Raw genomic sequence first — 13,293 nt, forward strand, 5'->3', positions numbered from 1 at the left:
AAACATTCTTCCTTCACAACGTCTCAGTAATGACCAACACACATCCATTTTAAGTAATAAGCTTCTAGTGTTAACGTGCAGATATCCCAGGCTTTTAAGAGAGCAGAAATCAGTGAAGGAGATATCACAGCACAAGTCAGAATTGGGGCTAGCAACAGTAGATGGGCCAGGGTGTACATGCACATTTCCAGATATCATCAACAGCAATACAATCAAGGCACAGCATAGTATGGGGAGAGACCACATAGTGCTGATTTATGACATCTGATTTTTTAATTTGACCTTTATTTAACTAGGCAAGTCAGTTAAGAAGAAATTCTTATTTTCAATGACGGCCTAGGAACAGTAGGTTAACTGGTCTAGGAACAGTGGGTTAACTGGTCTAGGAACAGTGGGTTATCTGCCTTGGTCAGGGGCAGTACGACAGATTTCTACCTTGTCAGCTCGGGGATTCGAGTACAACGCTCTAACCACTAGGCTACCTGCCGCCCCGAATGTGCATCAAATGGCAACAAGATCATATTGTATAGCAATTTCATCAGGTAACATGAATACAAAGCCGGTGAGAGGTGGTTAGAAGAGGATGGGTGGCCAAAATTCTGTGTAACCTATGGAGAGTCATAGTCCCGAGTGTGGGAACAAACATAGTCTGTCCCACGTTTGGGTAAAGAAAGTTTGTAGTCAACAGAGTATGCAGAAGTCATGAGGCAAATAGCAAAATGCACAAGAAAAAAATATATATATAATGACTTGGGGCTAGCCATTGTAAGTTCAGAGTCACTCACCCCAACAGTGCGTGAGCGCTGGAGGTGAGCAAAAGCTCTGGAGAGAGGGGTGAGTGTGGTGGGGGTACCTGTACCAGACAGGGGGCGACAGGCCAGGGCAGATGGTGAACTTATCGCCAAGTGGAAGCCAAGCAGCAGCGCAGCAGGCAAAGGGAGTAGGTGTCACACCCACTTGGGAGAAGCTTTACTTTCTGAAGGCAGACTTCTTGTAGAAAATGCCAGTGAATGATCTTTGAACAGCACGAGGGGGCTTCAGAGGACGCTTCAAAGACTCCTAACACTTGTTGGGCCCAAAGTCCTCGACACCTTTTACCTCACACCTTAGTGCTAATTGAATTTGTATCTGGTCTGTTCTTGCAAGCCTGGGAGCCTTAACTCAGCATTCAGTCCCCATAAAATAAAATAATAATAATTGTGATGTACTTTATTTTCTTTTTTTCTTCTTGGCTTTCAAAATAGCGTCAGCCCAAACACTACTCACTCAGTTCCAGGTTGGATGGTGTCTTCAGGTCTCTGCTGTTTGTTTGCTATAGTACCCTCCGTATAGTCCAGTCAGGCTTCATTATTTTCATCTATCTGTCTTACTTGGCCTCAAATTTATCTCAGAGAGATGTAATCTCAGACAATTGTATTATTATGAATACAACAAAATCCACAACAGCCTTTTTCAGGCTCGTCAACAGATATTTCCTATAAACTTGACATGTTATTTCAGTTTATAGACGGCTGCTTAGTTAGTTGGCAATGATATTGCCAAAGACATTTTATTGTCTATAGCCAACAATAAAGTTAAATTACAAAATGGAGATCAATCTTATCACTGTCTAGAAATAGATCTCACACTGCTGTCTCTTACCAAACGTAGTATGTGATAAAAATATATAATTATTCAGATATTTGTTTTGCATCCTCTAATGCATCTCTCACAGAGTTCAGTGTGTCAAATCGGAGGGCATGCTGTCCGGTCCTCTGGCAGTCTCTATGGGGGTGCCACAGGGTTCAATTCTCAGGCCGACTCTTTTCTCTGTATATATCAATGATGTTGCTCTTGCTGCGGGCGATTCTCTGATCCACCTCTACGCAGACGACACCATTCTATATACTTCCGGCCCGTCCTTGGACACTGTGCTATCTAACCTCCAAACGAGCTTCAATGCCATACAACACTCCTTCCGTGGCCTCCAACTGCTCTTAAACTCTAGTAAAACCAAATGCATGCTTTTCAACCGTTCGCTGCCTGCACCCGCACGCCTGACTAGCATCACCACCCTGGATGGTTCCGACCTTGAATATGTGGACATCTATAAGTACCTAGGTGTCTGGCTAGACTGTAAACTCTCCTTCCAGACTCATATCAAACATCTCCAATCGAAAATCAAATCTAGAGTCGGCTTTCTATTCCGCAACAAAGCCTCCTTCACTCATGCCGCCAAACTTACCCTAGTAAAACTGACTATCGTACCGATCCTCAACTTCGGCGATGTCATCTACAAAATAGCTTCCAACACTCTACTCAGCAAACTGGATGCAGTTTATCACAGTGCCATCCGTTTTGTCACTAAAGCACCTTATATCACCCACCACTGCGACCTGTATGCTCTAGTTGGCTGGCCCTCGCTACATATTCATCGTCAGACCCACTGGCTCCAGGTCATCTACAAGTCCATGCTAGGTAAAGCTCCACCTTATCTCAGTTCACTGGTCACGATGGCAACACCCACCCGTAGCACGCGCTCCAGCAGGTGTATCTCACTGATCATCCCTAAAGCCAACACCTCATTTGGCCGCCTTTCGTTCCAGTTCTCTGCTGCCTGTGACTGGAACGAATTGCAAAAATCGCTGAAGTTGGAGACTTTTATCTCCCTCACCAACTTCAAACATCTGCTATCTGTGCAGCTAACCGATCGCTGCAGCTGTACATAGTCTATCGGTAAATAGCCCACCCATTTTTACCTACCCCATCCCCATACTGTTTTTATTTATTTACTTTTCATCTCTTTTGCACACCAATATCTCTACCTGTACATGACCATCTGATAATTTATCACTCCAGTGTTAATCTGCAAAATTGTAATTGTTCGCCTACCTCCTCATGCCTTTTGCACACAATGTATATGCACACTTTTTCTACTGTGTTATTGACTTGTTAATTGTTTACTCCATGTGTAACTCTGTGTTGTCTGTTCACACTGCTATGCTTTATCTTGGCCAGGTCGCAGTTGCAAATGAGAACTAGCCTACTAGCCTACTAGCCTAGCCAACTAGCCTACCTGGTTAAATAAAGGCGAAATAAAAAACAAAAACAAAACAACACCACCAGAGAACAAAGAGATGTGATGTCAGACTCTGTGTCATCACCAGTAGTCCCCTACCCTCTCATCTCTAACCTCGGCATGGGTACATACCCACTTCCTTATTTCACGCATTTAATGTGATCTATAGTTCCCCTTGTTGGTATAGATTAGGGGTGTGGTGGTACACAGAAGACCTGCAACGCCCGAATATCACTCAAACAGATACTAACTCTGCAGTTTCAGTCCCCCTCTCCACCCCTCATATCTCATAAACAGCTTCAACAACAAAAACGATCAACTAGCGGATTATCTTTCAGGCTGAACCAGTTGTCTGATTGAACCACCGCCGTGACACGAGCAGTTCAGATGTCATGTCAGTAGTTGTATGCCAGGCAGCTATTCTACATAGATAAGGACATAAAGACATTATGACAACATGTCACAGTCATATTTTATCAAGATACACTGTGACCTGATTGTAGTCAGAGGTCCAGTGAGTTAGTCACAGTGACTGGCTGTGTTTGGTAAACTGGTGAGGTCACGTCTCTCTCCTATTCCATGGACATGTCTGTCTGTCTGTTACGGTCTGGTCTAGCACAGTAAGCCAGATCTCAGCTACTGATTGGAGCCATGACAGTTGCACAAGAGCAGCCAGAATGTCAACAGAACCATAATAATGGGTAAAATATTAAATTCACTATTTCACTATGGCTGCTGCACCCTGCTCACTGTGACCTAAGCCAAAGCCACCCACACAGAGACTGAACGCCAAGGGAAGGGCCACAGGCTAAAGAAAACAAAGACACTTACTCCCCAGGGACCTTTCCCTTCAGATAAGACTGTTCAAGATGGTGATGTATTTCAAATGAGACCCAAAACAATCTGCAACATTTGTTTTTAAGCTCGATAACCACCTGGCGCTATCTGGGGACATAAAGATAAGGGCAAATCCACAACTACATTGAACGGCATTTAATAAATCATTTATTATATGAATCATATGGTTGCATATGGATAGGGTAAAAAACCTGTCCAGGAAGACTAGGCAAGACACTCCTTAAAGTGGTGGAGTTAGAAGGAAGTCATTTGTCATTGCAAACCCCATTTACATTGCTTTTGTAGGACAGACTAGTGTGTCCACATTATAGCTGTTGTATGACAGACTAGTGTCCACATTATAGCTGTTGTAGGACAGACTAGTGTCTCCACATTATAGCTGTTGTAGGACAGACTAGTGTCTCCACATTATAGCTGTTGTAGGACAGACTAGTGTGTCCACATTATAGCTGCTGTAGGACAGACTAGTGTCTCCACATTATAGCTGTTGTAGGACAGACTATTGTCCACATTATAGCTGTTGTAGGACAGACTAGTGTGTCCACATTATAGCTGCTGTAGGACAGACTAGTGTCTCCACATTATAGCTGTTGTAGGACAGACTATTGTCCACATTATAGCTGTTGTAGGACAGACTAGTGTCCACATTATAGCTGTTGTAGGACAGACTAGTGTGTCCACATTATAGCTGTTGTAGGACAGACTAGTGTGTCCACATTATAGCTGTTGTAGGACAGACTAGTGTCCACATTATAGCTGTTGTAGGACAGACTAGTGTCCACATTATAGCTGTTGTAGGACAGACTAGTGTCTCCACATTATAGCTGTTGTAGGACAGACTAGTGTCCACATTATAGCTGTTGTAGGACAGACTAGTGTCTCCACATTATAGCTGTTGTAGGACAGACTAGTGTGTCCACATTATAGCTGCTGTAGGACAGACTAGTGTCTCCACATTATAGCTGTTGTAGGACAGACTATTGTCCACATTATAGCTGTTGTAGGACAGACTAGTGTGTCCACATTATAGCTGCTAGGACAGACTCGTGTCTCCACATTATAGCTGTTGTAGGACAGACTATTGTCCACATTATAGCTGTTGTAGGACAGACTAGTGTCCACATTATAGCTGTTGTAGGACAGACTAGTGTGTCCACATTATAGCTGTTGTAGGACAGACTAGTGTGTCCACATTATAGCTGTTGTAGGACAGACTAGTGTCCACATTATAGCTGTTGTAGGACAGACTAGTGTCTCCACATTATAGCTGTTGTAGGACAGACTAGTGTCCACATTATAGCTGTTGTAGGACAGACTAGTGTGTCCACATTATAGCTGTTGTAGGACAGACTAGTGTGTCCACATTATAGCTGTTGTAGGACAGACTAGTGTCCACATTATAGCTGTTGTAGGACAGACTAGTGTGTCCACATTATAGCTGTTGTAAGACAGACTAGTGTCCACATTATAGCTGTTGTAGGACAGACTAGTGTCTCCACATTATAGCTGTTGTAGGACAGACTAGTGTGTTCACATTATAGCTGTTGTAGGACAGACTAGTGTCCACATTATAGCTGTTGTAGGACAGACTAGTGTCCACATTATAGCTGTTGTAGGACAGACTAGTGTGTCCACATTATACCTGTTGTAGGACAGACTAGTGTGTCCACATTATAGCTGTTGTAGGACAGACTAGTGTCCACATTTTAGCTGTGTAGGACAGACTTGTGTGTCACATTATAGCTGTTGTAGGACAGACTAGTGTGTCCACATTATAGCTGTTGTAGGACAGACTAGTGTGTCCACATTATAGCTGTTGTAGGACAGACTGTGTGTCCACATTATAGCTGTTGTAGGACAGACTAGTGTGTCCACATTATAGCTGTTGTAGGACAGACTAGTGTGTCCACATTATAGCTGTTGTAGGACAGACTTGTGTGTCCACATTATAGCTGTTGTAGGACAGACTAGTGTCTCCACATTATAGCTGTTGTAGGACAGACTAGTGTGTTCACATTATAGCTGTTGTAGGACAGACTAGTGTCCACATTATAGCTGTTGTAGGACAGACTAGTGTCCACATTATAGCTGTTGTAGGACAGACTAGTGTGTCCACATTATACCTGTTGTAGGACAGACTAGTGTGTCCACATTATAGCTGTTGTAGGACAGACTTGTGTGTCTACATTATAGCTGTAGACAGACTATCAGTATTCCATCAAATCAAATCTTTACCGTGGATTCCCAAAATGGCCACAAAGAAGTTTATGCAACATGTTGCTATTAATTTATGCCGAAGAGAGTGTTTTTTAAAGAGCCCAGTAAGTGAGGATCTCACTTGTGCCTGTGCATGCTTATAGACTCCTCCTTGCTCATATATAATTCCACATGAACATGCCACATAACAGTGGAATGGAATCCAGATGGACTATTTATTGAATGTTATTACTGGCATTTCAGTATATTGCAGTTTCTGTAACTCTTACACCCACTCTCTCCCCTAAAGTATAAATACCTCAGTCTTAAGTTCTAGTAAATGGAGCATCAGCCTTATTTGGTGATCTGAGCATCAACACACTCCTACATCCATCACTCCATTTGAGAGACAAATCACTGAAATTAGATTCCCAATCCCCCCCCCCACCCCGCTCACTCGCTCCCCCTTTATTTCTGTGTACTGTATGGATCTCCCTTTTTCGCCCCCGTTTTCTATTCTGTTGTACTGTAAAGTATTTACATTTACATCGGGCTGGGCGGTACACTCCCACATTATTCAAGATTATTGAAGGCTTTAATGCAGCACCATGTGCATTACCATTTAACAATAAAGAAACACCTTGTATTGAACATCCACGTTGAAGCTTCCTTTGCAGATCCAGTAGTAGTAGAGCCTAATTACCACAGGCATACTGGGGAGAGCCACTGAAATAAGGTGATAGTACAGCAGTCTGGCGATGTGTCTGTCTGAGAGCCACCGCCATTCACACAAAACAAGTACTCTGCCTTCCTTCTGCTCTGTCTGATAGGTAAACACTGAAGGATTCAGTATTATCAAGCCCGAAACCCAGTCTAATATGAGGTTAAAAATATTTGTTAATACATGTTTGATCCCAATGTTTTTGCATGCATTAACAGGATGTATTGTATGGTGATGTTTTTTTATAAGCTTCTTTCATGCATTTATACAATGCAACAATTCAGTGCATTCAATGCACTCGGTCATGAAGTTGTATTTGTTTACTAAAAAACAAAAGCAGGTGGAAGTCATTCTTAACTTCAATATAGAGGCCTTGAGACCAGTAGAGTCCATTGTTTGAAATGCTGCTTACTGTACTTGGATGTGCTGCTTACTGTATATGGAGGTGCCCTTGATTACCTCACAAACAAACACACATGGCCTACTACAGGTCTGGGAACACCTGAACACAATGTATGTCCTATTTGTGTGTGTGTTTGTGTGTGTTGGGGAATGAACCTAGCTGAGTCAGGCCCCATGCTTCCTAGTATAATCCCCTCTTTGAATCACTTCCTTCTCCACATTCCAGGGCTTTTCCCCCAAAAAATGCTGCTTGTGACTCCAGATGTAACCTCACAGTTGCCCAGGCTGGAGCTGCAGCATTCACACAGTCACAAACCCCCCTCAGACCATGTGTAACATAGGTTTCAATGGCAGACTGGCTGGCCCTGTCCAGCTTTCAACACATAGAGACAGCATCAGACTCTCTATCTCTCTGTGTGTGTGTGGGTGTGTTGACAGGTAAAACAGCCTGCCACTTCCTGGTCCATGAGAATGCAAGTCAGACCCCTTGTTTGCAGGCATTTTTTTGGTTTTATCCTTCATACACAGCCAACCATACATACACTGGCAGCCTTTGGTTTATAGGCAATGTTGTTGTGTTTTGTTGTTACATTGTATCAGTGGAAAGGGGGAGGAGACACAAAAATAGATTTATGTATTTTTTACACACAAAAAAACATACACACAAATAATTACATCTACTGTGGCCAGAAGCGCATGCTCACGCCTCCATCCCTGGTGCTTGTATTATTGTTTGCCACATGGCCTTAAACTGTAACAATTTGTTTTTTCTCAGTCACCCAGGCTATTTCAATAACAAGTCATTCGATTCTTCCACTGTGTTAATGATGGCGGATGAAGTGATTTCCAAGTTTTTAATATACATTTTTTCAAGATGAGAAGAGAATCGTCCAGCCCATTGGGTATCTCACTACACCCCCATATGCCATGTCTTGAAATATGCAGACAGACAGATTAAAAGTACATTTCCATTGTAATACTTCTGACAGCCAACTTTCAAGCTCTGCCCATAATTTTTGGACTTCACAGTATTCACAGAAAGCATGGATAATTGGATCATTAAGTTTTACAATTGAGACATGACTCTGCCATTGTGCTTTGTCGATGCACAGATCTGGGGAAGGGTACCAAAAAATGTCCGCAGCATTGAAGGTCCCCAAGAACAGTGGCCTCCATTCTTAAATGGAAGAAGTTTGGAACCACCAAGACTCTTCCTTTAACTGGCCGCCTAGCCAATCTGAGCAATCGGGGGAGAGGAGCTGGTCAGGGAGGTGACAAAGAACCCGATGGTCACTCTGAGCTCCTCTGTGGAGATGGGAGAACCTTCCAGAGGACAACCATCTCTGCAGCACTCCACCAATCAGGCCTTTATGGTAGTGTCCAGACGGAAGCTACTCCTCAGTAAAATGGACTTGACAGCCCGCTTGGAATTTGCCAAGAGGCACCTAAAGAAAGACTCTCAAACCATGAGAAACAAGATTCTCTGGCCAGATGAAAACAAGATTCAAGTCTTTGGCCTGAATGCCAAGTAACATGTCTGGAGGAAATCTGGCACCATCCCTACGGTGAAGCCTGGTGGTGGCAGCATAATGCTGTGGAGGTGTTTTTCAGCAGAAGGGAATGGGAGACGAGTCACGATCGAGGCATAGATGAACGGAGCAAAGTACAGAGAGATCCTTGATGAATACTTGCTCCAGAGTGCTCAGGACCTCAGACTGGGGCGAAGGTTCACCTTCCAACAAGACAATGACCATAAGCAAAGCCAAGACAATGCTGGAGTGGCATCGGGACAAGTCTCAATGTCCTTGATTGGCACAGCCAGAGCCCGGACTTGAACCCGATTGAACATCTCTGGAGAGACCTAAAAATAGCTGTGCAGCAACGCTCCCCATCCAATCTGACAAAGGTTGAGAGGATCTGCAGAGAATGGGAGAAACTCCCCAAATACAGTTGTGCCAAGCTTGTAGCTTCATACCCAAGAAGACTCAAGGCTGTAATTACTGCCAAAGGTGTTTCAACACAGTACTGAGTAAAGGGATTGAACATCTCTGGAGAGCTGTTGATATGATGGCGCCGGTGGGTAGGGCCGTCTTATCGGCCATCAACCAATCATGCCATTATGTTTGTTTGTGTTGTTCGTAACTTGTTTTGTACATAATGTTGCTGCTACCGTCTCCTATTACTAAAAATAGCTTCTAAACATCAGAACTGGGAATTCTCACCTCAAACTGGACAAAGTTTTTCTTCAATGAGCCGGAACGCGAGGGATATACTGTTGACATCCAACCAGGTCCCGATCCCCGTGATTCGCTGGAGAAGGAAACGTAGATTGAGGCAAAAGATCAGGGTGCCTTGTGAATACCAGGCGACGAGTGACGAATCTGCCCTTGCCCTCCATTCTGCTAGCTAACATTCAATAGCTAGAAAATAAATGGGACAAACTAAAAGCATGTATATCCTACCAACGGGACATTAAAAACTGTAATATTTTATGCTTCACCAAGTCGTGGATGAACGACGACATTAAGACCATAGAGTTGGTGGGTTATACACTCTACCGGCAAGACAGAACAGCAGCCTCTGGTAAGACACGGGGTGGGTCCTATGCATTTATGTAAACAACAGTTGGTGCATGATATCTAAGGAAGTCTCAAAGTTTTGCTCGCCTGAGGTGGAGTATCTTCAGAGAAGCTGCAGACCTCAATATTTACCCAGAGTTAATCAGGTTTTTTTTCGTAGCTGTCTTTATACCACCACAGTGCGAGGTTAGAACTAAAACCGCACGCTGTATTCCGCCATAAGCAAACAGGAAAACGCTCATCCATAGGCGGCGTTCCTAGTGGTTGGTGACTTTAATGCAGGGAACCTTAAAACCTGTTGCGACTAAGGGCAGTATTTTCATTTTTGGGAAAAAAAATGTTCCCGTTTTAAAACGGGATATTTTGTCAGGACAAGATGCTAGAATATGCAGATAATTGACAGCTTTGGATAGAAAACACTAACGTTTCCAAAACTGTAAAGATGTTGTCTGTGAGTATAACAGAACTGATGTTGCAGGCGAAAGTCTGAGAAAAATCCAATCCGGAAGTGCCCCATATTTTGAAAGCGCTGCGTGCCAATGAGTCCCCATTGAGCTGTGAATGTGCTATGAACCAGCTTACGCTTTCTACGTATTCCCCAAGGTGTCTACAGCATTGTGACGTAGTTTTACGCATTTATGTTGAAGAATACCCGTAGGGGGCTACATTGCGCAAGTGGTCACATGATGCTCCCGGAGAAAATTTTGAGTAAAGTAAAGAGGTAGCCATTATTCCAATCGCTTCTACTGAGAAACCAATTGTCCCAGTGGATATATTATCGAATAGATATTTGAAAAACACCTTGAGGATTGATTCTAAACAAAGTTTGCCATGTTTCTGTCGATATTATGGAGCTAATTTGGAATATTTTTCGCCGGTCGATTTCTCAGCCAAACGTGAAGAACAAACGGAGCTTTTGGGAAAAAAAATGAACTTTGGCTATCTACCTGGGAGTCTTGTGAGTGAAAACATCCGAAGTTCATCAAAGGTAAACGATTTAATTTGATTGCTTTTCTGATTCATGACAAGGTTGCCTGCTGCTAGCAAGGCATAATGCTATGCTAGACTATCGATAAACTTACACAAATGCTTGTCTAGCTTTGGCTGTAAAGCATATTTTGAAATCTGAGATGACAGGGTGATTAACAAAAGGCTAAGCTGTGTTCCAATATTGTGATTTTCATGAATAGGAAGATTTTCTAGGAAGATTTATGTCCGTTGCGTTATGCTAATTAGTGTCAGATGATGACAACGGTCTCGTTCACGGGATGGGTTGTCACTAGAGGTTAAATCAGTTTTACCAAATTTCTATCAACATTTGAAATGTGCAACCAGAGGTAAAAACAACATCACTAACATTGAGTGGCTGCTGCAAACATACTGACTCAACTCCAGCCACTTTAATAATGGAACAATTTATGTAAGAAATGTATCACTAGCCACTTTAAACAATGCCACTTTATATAATGTTTACATACCCTACATTACTCATTTCATATGTATATCCTGTACTCTACCCTCTACTGTATTTTGCCTATGCCGTTTGGCCATCACTCATTCAATATTTCTATGGACATATTCTTATTCATTCCTTTACACTTGTGTGTATACTTGTTAAATATTACTGCATGGTCGGAACTAGAAGCACAAGCATTTCGCTACACTCACATTACCATCTGCTAACCATGTGTATGTGACAAATAAAATTTGATTTGAAACTCTAGACCACCTCTGCTCCACACGCAGAGACCCACACGTACAAAGCTCTCCCTCACCCTGCATTTGGCAATTCTTACCATAACTCTATCCTCCTGATTCCTGCTTACGAGCAAAAATTAAAGCAGGAAGCTTTAAAAAAGTGGTCAGATGAAGCAGATGCTAAACTACAGGACTGTTTTGCTAGCACAGAATGGAATATGTTCAGGGATTCTTCCGATGGCATTGAGGAGTACACAACATCAATAAGGCTTCATCAATAAGTGTATTGAGGACGTCGTCCCCACAGTGACTGTACATACATACCCCAACCAGAAGCCATGGGTTACAGGCAACATTCGCACTAAGCTAAAGGGTTGAGCTGCCACTTTCAAGGTGTGGAACTCTAACCAATAAGGTTATATGAAAAACTGCTATGCCCTCCGATGAACCATCAAACAGGCAAAGCATCAATACAGGACTAAGATCGAATCACGCTACATCGGCTCCGACGCTCGTTGGATGTTGCAGGGCTTGCAAACTATACTAGATTACAAAGGGAAGCACATCCGAGAGCTGCCCAGTGACACAAGCCTACCAGACGAGCTAAATAACTTATGCTCACTTCGAGGCAAGTAACACTGAAACATGCATGAGAGCATCAACAGTTCTGGACGACTGTGTGATCACGCTCTCCGTAGCCGATGTAAGACCATTAAACAAGTCAACATTCACAAGGCCAGACAGATTACCAGGACGTGTACTCGGAGCATGCGCTGACCAACTGGCAAGTGTCTTCTCTGACATCTTCAACCTCTCCCCGCCCAACTCTGTAATACCAACATGTTTCAAGCAGACCGCCATAGTCCCTGTGCCCAAGAACACTAAGGTAACCTGCCTAAATGACTACTGACTCGTAGCACTCATGTCTGTAGCCTTGAAATGCTTCGAAAGGCTGGTCATGGCTCCGAGCAACACCATTATCCAAGAAATACTAGACCCACTCCAATTTTCAAACCGCACCAACAGATCCACAGATAATACAATCTCTATTGCACTCCACACTTCCCTTTCCCACCTGGACCCTGATCTCCTTTCCCCCTTGCCATCAAGAAAGTTGACTTTGGTCTGAGAATTCCAGTTTACATATGATCATGCGAGGGTATTTAGCTTTCTTCTGCTTCACGCCGATCTGATGGCATCACTCCAGATCCTCCAGTGATACACAGCTCCTCTGATATCAACTTGAATGGTCCCCCCCCCATCCCCCCAATCGTCCGGTAGGGAGAATGATCTCACTATTCTGTCGCTTTTCTAGCTGATCCAGTTCATGTTCTGAAGTTTGAACCTTTGTTTCCAGAAGGCCAATTGTCTTATTTGTCCACACGCCCGCCTTGTATATGCATATCTGAGGAGACATATCCTCGAGGAGACACTTTTGTTGTGTAAAGGGCAGACCAGCTATGCAGAACTGGTCTTTGTATCACCATTATGATCTAAAGCTCATTAACTGGTACAATGGCAGATAGATTTGATTTAGAGTGCGAGAAAGAGACTCACAGGCCTGCATGCTATTCACACCCCAGTGGTCTGCAGGGAGATACACCATTCTGATCTGGAGCCGGAGCATGAGGAATGCACGCAACACAGCATCTAGACTCACTGACAATTCACTTTCTACTCTCCTCAAAGTTGTGATGTAACACAAATGGGCTGTATTGATAGATATCAAATACCTGTTAGCATAAAACTATTCAATTTTGGAATACTTTGAAAATGCATCC

Source organism: Oncorhynchus tshawytscha, linkage group LG06, assembly GCF_018296145.1.
Source record: "Oncorhynchus tshawytscha isolate Ot180627B linkage group LG06, Otsh_v2.0, whole genome shotgun sequence".
Lineage (NCBI taxonomy): Eukaryota > Metazoa > Chordata > Actinopteri > Salmoniformes > Salmonidae > Oncorhynchus > Oncorhynchus tshawytscha.